At 35.8% G+C, this 12,809-nt stretch overlaps 1 protein-coding gene across 1 annotated transcript in view; it reads left to right on the plus strand.

Moving 5' to 3' along the window:
- Positions 1 to 12,809, plus strand: part of CACNA2D3 (calcium voltage-gated channel auxiliary subunit alpha2delta 3) — a 466,721-nt gene that overhangs the window by 74,917 nt on the left and 378,995 nt on the right. The window lies entirely within an intron of this gene.

The raw sequence follows: 12,809 nt of genomic DNA on the forward strand, positions 1-12,809 counted from the left end.
ATCATGCTTTCTCCTAAAGAAATACACACACAAATTAATCAACGGCTGCTGTGCTTCCATGAACTAAAAAGGGGAAAAAACCAACTCAAAAAACCCCAACCAACCAACTTTTTTTTTTTTTTTTCCCTGAAGTTCATTATTTTTTGTTGCTTTGACAGGTTCCTTGAAATTGTTTTTTGCAATGAACTCACTGAAATCTAACATTTATCTTTGATTCATCCCTAGGCTAAATACACAAAAAAGCTCTTTCCTGGGGCAGCGAAAAAGATGTATCTGACTGTTCTCTAAGTCAGAAACTCAAAGAGCTGCTACTTGCTGACTTTCCAAAATATAATAGCTATTTTATTGATTGGTCTACTTCTTAATTACCATAATCCTATCTGCTTTGTTGCCATTATGGTATGTGATCTGTGATCACTCAAGTTTTATTTTATCTATGATATCAAATATAATACACCCTCTGTCTCTTATAGTTCTAAGATTATTTCTATATGTATTGATTTTTAGCTTGTTTTATTAAATTGTAAGGAGAAGAAATTCAAAAGCTTCTTGCTTGATAAATGTCTTACAACTCTAGCTTCTTGCAGGAAAGAAGTATCAGCTACACGAAGTAGAAAAAGAAAATCAAAGTACATGGTTTGCCTTTAGAGATCAAAGGAGGGAGGTTTGCAGGGCAGAATAATAGGTATATACGACCAAGCATGCCCATGTGTATCATTGTTTCCCTGAAGATATAGATACAGGCTATTTATCTTCAGTCTGGACAGCTTCACCTGAGACAAATTTTTTTCTGGGCAGAGAACACATCCCCCTGCTTGAATTTCAAGTAATGCTTTCCATTTCTGAATGGCAGAAATAAGTTTTCTTGTTGAAATTCTTTGATATGCTCACTTTTGGTGGGTGTTGTATGTAAGCTAGTTTACTACTTCTAGTTTCTTTTATATAGGCTTTTGTGGCTGTCCATGTGTGTAGCAGTATGCATCTGGGTTTGTTCAGTGTTTTTTTAAAAGCAAAACAAAACTGTATTAGTTCACTACTAAATGTTGGTATGTATGTACTGTTTTAACAAAAACTGGCTATGACTTTTTAAGAATTGAAAATCAAAAGAAATTTAGACATGATAAAATAGAGCTTGCTATTTTCTCTGCCTTGACAGGCTAAACTATTTACCATCATACTTTTTTTTTTTCCTTGAAATTAACATTAAAACTTCCATTTATTTAACGGGTGTTTGTTATCTAAAAATTCTGTTATCATTTGTAGCTAGCGTTAATGCAATTACTGTCAGGGAAAATTTGTGTAAATTTTCAGGTGATAAATCTCCCAACTTTTTGTAGGCTCAAACAGTCATTGATTCTTTCTTTTACTTACTAACTTTTCATATCTCTTCCATAGTGAAGGCTGTGTATTTATCTGTTTAAAATATGATCATAATGGAAATATTATGCGAAACTGAAACTGAGATAAGTTGTTTTATGTCTGTAGTGTCCAGAGAAAATTGATAAATCAAAGAAGAAAAAAAAAAAAAAGAGGCTGAGAGCTTTGCCAGGTGTTCTTGGCTTCGTTTTCTCTCATACGATGATACTACATCTGAAGTTAACTTTGATACACAGTGGAAATTCACCCTTGTGTAACAGAGTGCCTCCTCCAAGCAAGATGCTTTAGAAAAATAAAGGAAGGAAGCAGCTGTAAAGAAAAATGCACAGCTGAATACTAGGGGGTGGGAAACACTTGGACAGAGAGGGTTTTGTGGCTACTGACACTCTGGATCTGGTACAGTTATGAAACTTGAGTGTGTTATTGAAACTAAATATAATGCTGCCTTTAAAATCAAAAATCTGTCTCTATCCCAAAGAGCCAGATTTGAAGTAGCAAGTGCTCAGTGTATAACTGCTTTGATCGGATTAGCAGATTTGATAATTTTGACAATGATATTTCTCTGGTTTTTGAATTGGAAAACACTTTTTCTAAAAAAACGCATAACTGCATCTGTATGCTAGTTCTCAGCAATTGTAGTTTCTTTCCTTATTTATACTTTAATCCTGGATAGTATAAATGTAGGCATATATAATGCATTGTACAATTAAGACTTGTTAGAAAAATGGATCAAAATTCTGCTTTCATTCACTTGTCAACCATCATAAATCTCAGCTGACACAGGTACCGATTACTCATCTGACATTGCCACAAAATACCCACTGCCAGATGAGAATTGCCTGTCTGCCTAAAGCTTAGTGTACAAGGAGGAATTACTTTTTTTCTTTCTCAATACCTCTATTCTCAAAGCATTTTGGGAATGAAGCTGAAGTGACTTAATTTTGAAAAACAGACAAGCTGGAGTTCTTGCTGAAGTAATTGAACGTGTTAGCACTATAAAGTGGAATGGACACTGGTGTGTTCTGGTAACATTAGGTCTGTCTACACTAGGAATTTGTTTTGCTCCCTGTTTTGTTCCAGGACTTATTTCTGGGCTGCCTTTGAGAACAACCAACTTGTTATCTGCAAGATGAGTTATGGGTACTAGTTTGCTGTAGGATCCCATCCAGCAGTGCTGTATACTGTATGTACTGTGCTGAGACTTAGGAGGTCCTCAAAGGTGTCACAGCAGGTCAGACGTTTCCATAGGCTCAAAGGCATTCAGGACACAGCCTCAGATTTATGCTAGAAGATTCCCAATTTGTTTTCCTGAGTCAGAGCTAATAGTATTAATGTGTGAGGAGCAGAGGAGCTAAGAGCAGATGTAGCACAAATGAAAGAGGGACTTAACACCTGCTGGGGCAGATAGGTCAGGCATGAACAGGCTGACTGTGCGCAGGTCCCCACAAATTGATCCAGGGCTGAGGGCTCCTCACCTTGGTCTGATCCACCAAGACAGTAGGGACATAGCAGTCCTGCTACCACGAATTCTCACCAGCAGACCCGCTTGGAGTGCTGCCAGCACTTCCTTTGGATGCAAGATGGTCCCATGCAGGTGGAACAGCTACTGAGGCAGCCACAGATGCAGTTACAGTAAAGTGGAGCCCAGTCAGCAGCTGCAGGAGTCTGGGTAGAATGAAAAAGTGCTGTGCCACAGAAGTATGTTGAGATATTACCCTGCCCCCCTACCACCTAATCCAGGTTACATTGAATATTCCTGGATTCAGTTGATTTGTATGTGTATAGCTGAACGTAATGTGTATAGCCCAGTGTTCTGCTCTACATGAGCTGAAAACTTTTAATTCTTTCATGTACTTGTATCAGAGCTGAAAATAATAGTGCAGCAAATTCTAGTATAGTAATGTATTTTGTATCTGCAGTTTTAAATATGATTCAAAACTGAGACATCAACACTTCTCCTTTTTTGGAGTGGAAAACTTGAAGCCGTGTGCATGATATGGACAATTTACACTGGAAATTTGAGGGAAAACATAAACAAACTGTATATGGAAATGAACTGGTTGTTATGTTTTAAAAAGCAGCCATCATGCCTGTGCGTGAACTTGTTTCCAACAAAAAATTTCAGTGGCAGATTTATTGAGCAGGCATGGTTGCCAAATTGTCATGGTAAAATGTAGTTACTTCTTTGGATCTGAATCAATATGCCATATAGTAAATATAGATGAGTGTCTGTATACAGATGATTGAATTTTCAAGCTAAAATTTTATGAATCTGTATTTTCAGTGGGTTTTCAAGGAGAGGACTGGTTTTGTACACTTTCAGACCTGCAGTCCTCAAACAAAATTGCCAATGAGAGTATTGGAGACACTGTAGGAACGGGAAGTACAGTATCCGTTCCTAGAAAAAAATGTTCTTTACCAGCAATCTGTAATTGTTAGATGAGCACTTAAAATAGTGATAAAACTGGTTTTTATGTTTTGATTAAATAGAACACAAATGCAAAATACATAACGGAGTGAAGGATTCTTGCAGTGCTGTATTTTGAGATTAATAGAAATTGATGATAACAATCACGTCAAGACACTGTTTGGTACACCTTCAGTCTTAGCAGAAATATTTAATTGTCCTCTGATTATAGAATATTATAGGATAACCGTATTTTGAAACCTCTCACCTTTTCCATAAGCTGCGGTAAGTAAAAACTTCAAGTGGGGTAGATAAATATGTTCATGAAATAAAAGCAGCATCAAATATTCCTGTTATCCCTCTGTGAAGTGCTATAAAGTACCATTTTGCTGCAGTACCTCTGCAGGTTTTGGGGCTTCACATTAGACCACTCACAGCATTTATTTATTTGTAGTAGTATTTTGCTATTTGTATTGTATGTAAGTCCAATTCGTGCTGCTGCTTGAATTATATATTCTTGTAACCACACTACTTTTACAGTGGTTTGGACTTTTTTTTTTCTCCTCTCTACATGTTATCTGTATATGCTTTTAAATTTAAGACCTCCGTCTGGCAGTTCCTACTCCTGTGAGCAGTATTTGCACAAGTAGGAGCTGAGCTGATGTCAGTTTGATCAAGTAGGCAAAGGAGGGTTTGCAGGAAGGTATCATAAGCTGTATGGAAATTTCTTTGAGTTTAAAATGATTTAGAACACTCGCGTTTAATCCATTAAGCAATTCCCTCCAGCTGTATGCAAAAAAAACCCTAAAAAAAGATTAATCCACTCCTACTTGAGAAATTTTTTAAGGCTAAATAAATATTTTAATTTTTTTTGTTCCTTCCCCTCTCCTGCCACGTTAGCATTATGAAACAGGTTAGTAAAGTCATGATTTCTTTCAAGCTGTTTTGATGATATTAGCTTTACCTCTGTACCTCATTTTCACAGTTTTTACCTGGGGTTACTAAAAAGATTTATCTGTTAATATTGTGGTTTGTTTTGGTAGAACATGTGAATCTTCTGTTTGCATTTAGTTTATTTATTATAATTTCCAAGAAACTAAGTATAGCTAGACATTTTGTATTTCTGAGTGGGAACTTGTAGAAGCAGCTAGTAGTTTGTGTAGAACTCTATTATTTTTGGACTAGAGGAATCAGACATACAAGAAAATTGCTTATGCAGTTAGATTTTGTTGTTTCTCCACTGGGATGGATTGCACACTCTGCTTTAGAAGAAAAGAAATAATGATTTATGCAAGTACATAATAGTCCAGGGGTAATGAGTGCGTGATTGCATGCTTTGTGCAAATGAAATTCAGGCAACCATAACATATAGAATAAATAGTTACAACTGTGAATTATAGACCCATAATTCCACCGTGGAGTTCTGCTGATGACAAATTTCAAACGCAAAGCCTGGATGGTTTGTGATGCCTCGTCACTGGAGTCCGGAAAAGGAATTAATTCCAGTTCAAGCTTGATAATTCCAAGTTCACAGAATATTAGGAGTTGGAAGAAACCTTGAAAGTTCTGCTCCAATCCCCCTGCCAGAGCAGGACCACCTAGAGTAGGTCATGTGATTTTTTTTATTTCTTTTCATGTGATTTTTTTCTTTTGTTACTCCACACAAGAATCTCGCCTCCTTTCCCATTTTAAATAGTGTGTCTCTATATCTTTCTATCTTCTGATAGCGTGGATGCTCTCATACATGTTTTCTTTCTTGCTAGCTTATGGACAAGAACAGCAATAGTTTTCATTTTCAAACTACCGCAAACTAACATCTAAGCTATAGTTGGAATGTTTTAACATTGCTTTTCTTTAAATGTCCAAAGTTTCATTGCTCACCAGTCAGCTTAAATTCTTTACATCATGTTTGAGAAAAGCTTTTAGCTTGATATATGTGTGGTTTTATGGAATCCAGAGTAAGGGTTTTGTGATTTGAGCCTCTGCAATTATTTGAGCCTCTATTTCTTATGGAGTTGTGTAGTTTTCAATTAAGTAGTGGTTGGAAAATATTTTTATGCAAGGCATTTCTTAAGACTTCTTTGAAGACGGGGGAAATAAAAATAGGACATTTATATTGAAAACTATTGTTTTTATTTTTAAGTGACATAAAGTCTTTGTGGTGCTTCATGATAGATATTTACCATATGCTCAAGAAATGGATAACTATTTTTACAAACTGAGTAACAGGTTATGTGTATAAATATTTCATTGTAGATAAACACACAAATAATACAAGGGTTAGAGGTCCCTTCCAACCCCTAGCATTCTGTGGTTCTGTGAAATAATTCTATGTTTCCTTGAATGTATCTCAGTACTTCAGAATGAAGTATTTTTGTGCTCTTGCTACATAAGGAGTGTTGCTTCCTAGTCTGTGTATATCTTCCTTGAATGTGGATTATCTAGAGTATGTTTTATCCCACCAGATTCAAGTTTTACTCAAAATTCTGTATTTATTCTCTTCATTTTTTAAACACACACACAGAGCATCTGTACTGAAAATACAGTAATACATTTTAAAAATATTTATTTGTCTTTTGAATTTCTATATTAGGTTTGAAGTTAGCTAGGTTTTCTTTTAGCAATTGGTGTAATAAGCCTTTGCCTTTTATGCAGATACAGTACGTGTGATACCAATATTATTGCTGGAATGCTATTAGTTTTGTTTTATTACTGTAGTTCCTAGGATTTTTGCTGGTGTTTGGGATTGCACCATACAAACTAGACTGATGCCAGGTCTTCAGAACAGAAACTAATTCTCAGTCCTGAAACTAATTGTTCTTGGAGCTAGACTGCTGGGGGCTTTTCAGATATTCTGTTTTCTGCCTAATTTGCAAGACTAAGCCTAAAAGCAAGGTGAAGTTGTCTATGGAAATATTGTTATCCTTGTTTAATACCTTGAGAAGACAAGCACTGAGGAATCAAGTGACTAATTCAAGGTTAAAACTCTGTGGCAGAGCTGGGACCCAAGCCCAAGGTTAATATCTCAATCACCAGATCGTTCTTCCTCTAAGAATATAGCCTTTGTTATAACCCCAAATTTCCCTTACGCTAATTTTACTGCAAAACCAAAATCCCTTTGACTTACATTTTCCATAGTTGCTCTCAAATAACAAGGGAATTAAAAACTGCTTCTGCAAAGTCTGTTTGACTATTATTAAGTTGTATTTGTTGGTAAAATAAATGATTTCTTTCAAAACATTTTTAAGCTTAAATACTAAGACTTTTTATACTGTCTGTGAGAAATCCTTTCCTCTGTCCCCTAATATTACAGATAATTTTGTTATTTACTGTAGCCATTCCCTGAAACTAGACTGATCATGTTTATCTCGTTAATATTTGAACTACAAAATGTAAGTTTTATATAGTTATTCTCTCTCTCTTAATATATATTTATATGTAAAACAAAAGGTGAACTCTGAAGACATTATTAATAATATGTTCAGCATTCTAAAATTTAAAGCCTTTGTAGAGGGACAGTTACCAATAGACTTGATTTATATTGCAGCTCTCATTTTAAAGAATAAAAATTTTCATATTCAAAAAAAAAAAAAAGAAGCATGAGCATATGCTGCCTAGAAGACCTTTCATTATAGAGCAAAATGATGATTTCTTCAAATCCAACTTGTGAAACTAGAGATTTTTTGTGGCTATTCAACCCTGGTAAAGGGTGACAAGCCAGGACCAGTAACTGGAAGAACAATTAATAATCAGGAGCCTAAACATGTTTACTACAAATTATCAGGAAATAAACAGAAATATTAAGTAAGTGTTACAATATTGTATATCTAATGTGAGTGTGCTGTTTTCGGAAAAAAAAAGCTAGTCTTTTATTTACCAAAATATTTTCAAGGGAAGTCTGTTTTCAGATACAGCTTCAAAGACCTGATTTGTTAAGATATCCTACTAGGCTCGTAATAAGTTCAATTGTACTTTGGTATATTTATCCATTCTTACTCACTTTGCTCTGTGATATATGCTAATACCTGATCCTCTTAAACTCTTTCAGTTTATACATACTTTCTATATGTTCCTGTAAGACAAGTCTAATTTTATGAATGAGGACATGAAGACAGAGAAAAGATAAAATAATTCCATCAGAAGACTGCTGCAGCCTGGAAAGTCATTGGCAGTGCTTACGAGACTTGTGTTGTCTTCGCCACTGTCATTTAGCAAGTGCTTTGTTTTAACTCTTAGTGTACTGTGCAAAAAAGAGAGACTTATTTATCCTTTCTTTTTGTCCATATATGACCTTTAAACCTACCTCCAACTTCTTAAACTAGAAGGCAAGGGAGCTACTACATTTTTATGGACAACATACAAAAGTTAAACTCTGAGTCATGGAATTGGATATCTTTTCTAAATTTATTGATCATTTCACATGCTGTTTGTAGTTAACCGATATTATTTAGAAATTGGATGACTGAAAAATTCCAAGGAAAGACAGGATGACCAGCCAATTATGACCTTGACTGATTTGTTGTTATAAAATTTGTAAAATGTTTCTGCTTGTTAGTGGAATTATTATCTAGCAACAAAGACTTTTTCTGGGCAGGATTATACCCCTGCATGCTAATTAATGGAACAAAGAGATGAGGATTACAGAGGCAATAACAGTAAAATATCCAGAAACAGTTGCATAGGGACATTATCTTCCTATCAGCTGTGCTGTTGTGGTCTTTGGCACTTCTCCTCTTGTTGTCCCACAGTAAGCAGAGACTTTTATGAGGGCCTCACAGAAACATGCCTCATTCTGTCCTTGTGGCTTTTCTTTTCCGGAGAGTAATCTTGCACACAGGGTCAGCAAAACCAGATAGAGAGAAGAAAATAATCTAGCACTGGTATTCTTAGTGGGATGTTAATTGTTCAAAGAAAGTGATAAAGGATGGCGATTTCTTTAGCCACTAACTGTGAAATAAACAATTTATGGTTAAGTGAATCACTCTTCAAAAATACATAGTGGTAACTTGGGTATCCTCAGTCTGTTTTGACAGGACATCCTAACATATAGTGGAGGATCTTCTCCCAGCTATCACGGTCATCAGAGATTTCTAAATATAGTAACTGATCATTACTGGAAAGCATGAATATATGATAAAAGGTTAGTTTGCTAGAAGCATATTTTCACTTCCAGTACTGAGTACCAGATAATAGAAAGAGCACGTTTAGATATCCCGTGTCTTCTTCAATTTCTGCTCCACTATTTTGTTTAGTAATGTCACCTTGTCAGGGCTCCTAGTTGCTTTTTTGTGCAGTGTATACTATTTCACACTGTTTGGCACCTAAATTCTGATTTTTAGATTGTTACTTAAGCAAGTGGGTTCATGCAATTTTCAATTCCCTGTTTTCAGTATGAGCTTCCATCAAAGGCATATCTCTTCTAAAGCTATTACCAAAAACTCTTCATTTGAAGCAAGGATATAAATGGGCTTTAGTGTGACTGGAATATTTGCATGCTTATTCCTTGACTTCAAATGCAGTATTGACAGAAAGCTGTAAAACTGACAGGAATCAAATTAACATTCTTTAATGTAAGTTGTTATTGCAAAATTATCTAATTTACTGAAATAAATGTTCACTCTCTCTTTCTCTCTCTTACAAATGTATAATTTTATTTTGTTGACTTGCAAGGAGCTAATGATGAAGTGATTGGCAATATTCTTGTGATTTGACTTTTAATCTCCAGTTGGAACAGGAAAATTTTGAAGGATGAGCCAGAAGCAAACTGCTGATTATGAACAGTGCAGCTTTTTATTTGTGCTAAAGTCTGGAAAACATCCCCATTTCAACTAAGTCATCTTTAAACGTAGGCCTGATTAGAGAGTTCTAGAGACACCTAGAAACCTAATATGGCACCACCAGCACCTTTAAAGCATAAATAATGCTCAAGAATCCTTACAGGCTTTGTAGATGCAAATTAGTGAAGTGTTGCAGGCAGGCGTGGGCTGTTCCTGCAAAAGGACTTTTTCCATTTTCAAAATCCCTTTAGATGATTTTTGGTGTAGGTGGTACGTAATCTGGTCAGAATGCTGCTGCATTGCTTGTACAGGGCTACATGGGGTTAAGCAACATGCTGCTTGTATATTCCCAGCACCACAGAGACTGAACACAACTGTAATAGCTCTTTTCCTGGTTTGTGACTGATAGCTATCAGTGACATTGGGTCTGGAATGACATCAGTGTCTCCTCATGTGCACCTCTCAGTAGTACTTGTACACCTGTAATAGGAATCTGAAAGATGTGTCGAACCAAAAGGAGATGTGGTGGGAAGGTCTTGCTATAACTAGCCTAAATAAACTGGTTTACTTGTCCTTTCACCATAGCTGGCAGAGAGAGGAAGAGTCTCCTTCAGTTGATGACTAGCAACCTTGGAGGTTTGTCTGTCTCAGTCCCCTGGCTCCATAAAGTGCTTAGGAAGAGGAGTCCCTTATAGTCAAACCTCTCACCAAGAGGTTTCTGTGTTGGCTTGGATGCTCCCTAAACAGCAGAATGACTCTGATCTGAGGGCAAATCTGACAAGTTCAGAGTACTTCACTATAGGTTTAGGATATCTTGTGGGTGCAGTTGCTCATATGTAAAGTTTTGGACCTTATTCCTGAAATAAAAATCCAGAAGGTATCATGATCTTGAAAGCAGAGTTGTGTTACTAAAACCAAATGGTTAAAAGGGAACTTTATTTTGAATGAATTCAAGGTAATCTTTTTTTATGCCTTGTTTTAAAGCCACTGAAGAGCAATCCTCATTTTGTGACAGAAACAAAACTCTGTTGATTTGCATGATAATGCTGAAAAAGAATGGTTAAGTACGAAGTTGTTTTTATTATGCCATAAGATTTTTCAATTACCAGAACACTTCCAAACCATTATACTGTAATAGGAATACAGGCTTTTTCAGAGTTAGGAATTTCTATGCAAATATTGAAAACTAATATAAAATAACCTGTTATAATAAAGCTATTTGTTTTACATCATGATAGTACAAAGTAGAATTCTAGTGCAAGAAAAAATGCAAGCAGTGCAATCTATGATTAAAATGGTGCTTATGAATTGTTTTCAGTTTGCGTTTTAAAAAAAATGTAGGTGGTGTTCTTGTGAAGTCTTAGATATCATGCATCTTTTGCTAGTGGCTATTATGCATTCAGACACCTCAGGAACAAAGAAATGACAGAGAAATGGATGGCCTGGGTTTAACTAAGTAGCTGATGGTACAGATGAGGCCTGATAAGCTTAACACTTCATCTCTGTGCTGCCACTGTGGTTTGCAAGGAGATTAGAACTGTCTGACTGTGAGGAGGGCAAGCTCCACAAATTCACTCATACATGGCAGTTCTGTAATGAGGTGATACTTCATTCCTTAAACTACTGAACTAGAACTGCACAAACAGATGTATGCCTCTGGCAGTCCTGTGCATGCAGCACAGGCTCTGCCGTACCTCCAAATGCAGACAGAATGTCCAGTTGCCACAATTATATTTTATTGATGTACATTGTTATTTGTACATTCGTAATAATAAGGGACAAATTGTATTTTATGAAGAGGAAACCTGCAAGTCAATTCAGGGTGTTTACATTGCATGGTAGAGTTTGACAAAAATCTAAATAATTATTACAATTTTTCCAGTAGGTTAACATGACAAAATCTGGTGTTGGAAATTAAGAGAGTATTCTGCCCTGGGTTATGCACGTTGTGTTCTTTCACAGCTTTTTTTTTCAGAAAGCTCACAAGACGGAGATGCGACCCTACATTATGAGTCTTTTACACAGCTGCTGGTAAACAACCAAAGGTCAGGCTCAGTCTCGGGAGTTAGCTGTTTTGAGCTTGATGGCGTGAGTTTAGCAAAACTACATAAGTATGAGTTGAGCATCAGAAATGACCACTGGGACCCTAATTCACACATAGATGGCTTTGAGTGCTGACTTGTTCTGCCTGCTTCAATAGGATCACTTGTGAATTTAATTCAAGTTTATGTTAATTACTCTGCTGTCTTAGAGGCTTGAATGCAGTTCACCAAGAAGGTCATTGCTTTGTGGTGAGCAGAGTGGAATTCATCAATAGATTGACTAGCAGTAACCTGTGATTCGAGCCGCTTTGTTTTGATGTTCAGTGGTTTAGTGAAATTGTGTCTTTTTATTAAGCAATGAAATAGTAGCAGTCTGCTAAAAGTTTACTTTGTGTGAAAATTGTATTTAAGAAGAAATCAAACATGATGAATATTAAGATTCTGTTCTTCATAAAGCTATGACACTTTTTACAACCAGAGAACCAGTAGCTTTATCTTCTTTCCTCTTCTAGAGGCTTGTTGGTCTAGGGCCAGTCCCTCAAGGTAACAGGACCACCAAAATTTTTATTTCCTAAGAAAGGAATGCTTCCATTAGATGCTGATCACTTATATCTGGTCTCTTTTTAATTGCAAAAAGGGCATTATTTAATAAACTGGTGGAGTTTAATTAAATAAACTAAGCCTAAACATAAGAAAACATAATTTTCAGTGCTAAGGCTTTCCATTATGGTATAATGAACCACATAAGGCTTAAAACATTTCTATATGTATATTCCCTAGTAGAGGCTCTGTGTTGCAGAAATGTGATTTTATACATCAGCTGTTTAAACTAATGAAATCACAACTAGAACAACATCTTTTATTTAAGAAGCAAACTTTCAAATTGTAGTACTTGAAAATATCAGCCAGTTTATGCGTATGTTTCTAAAACACAAGCTGATTTCTCTAGAAGTGTGCAAATAAAGTAATATTTTTTAAGTACTATAAGCGTATGAACAGAAAAGATACAGTAAGGAGATAACAGTATGTGTTCTTTTTCTAATTAACAACTTTTATGTGATTAAAGTGTTCTACTAGCATCCTCTCATGTAGGAAGGGAGCAAAAGTAAATTAATTACCATCAGCCTGAAGGAGAGCACACTGTATTCTTTATGACTCCATGGTATTGATTTGGCTATTATTCATGGCTTCTATTCTTTGCTATGC

The sequence above is a fragment of the Leptosomus discolor genome, chromosome 9 (genome assembly GCF_034619465.1).
Source record: "Leptosomus discolor isolate bLepDis1 chromosome 9, bLepDis1.hap2, whole genome shotgun sequence".
Taxonomy (NCBI): Eukaryota; Metazoa; Chordata; class Aves; order Leptosomiformes; family Leptosomidae; genus Leptosomus; species Leptosomus discolor.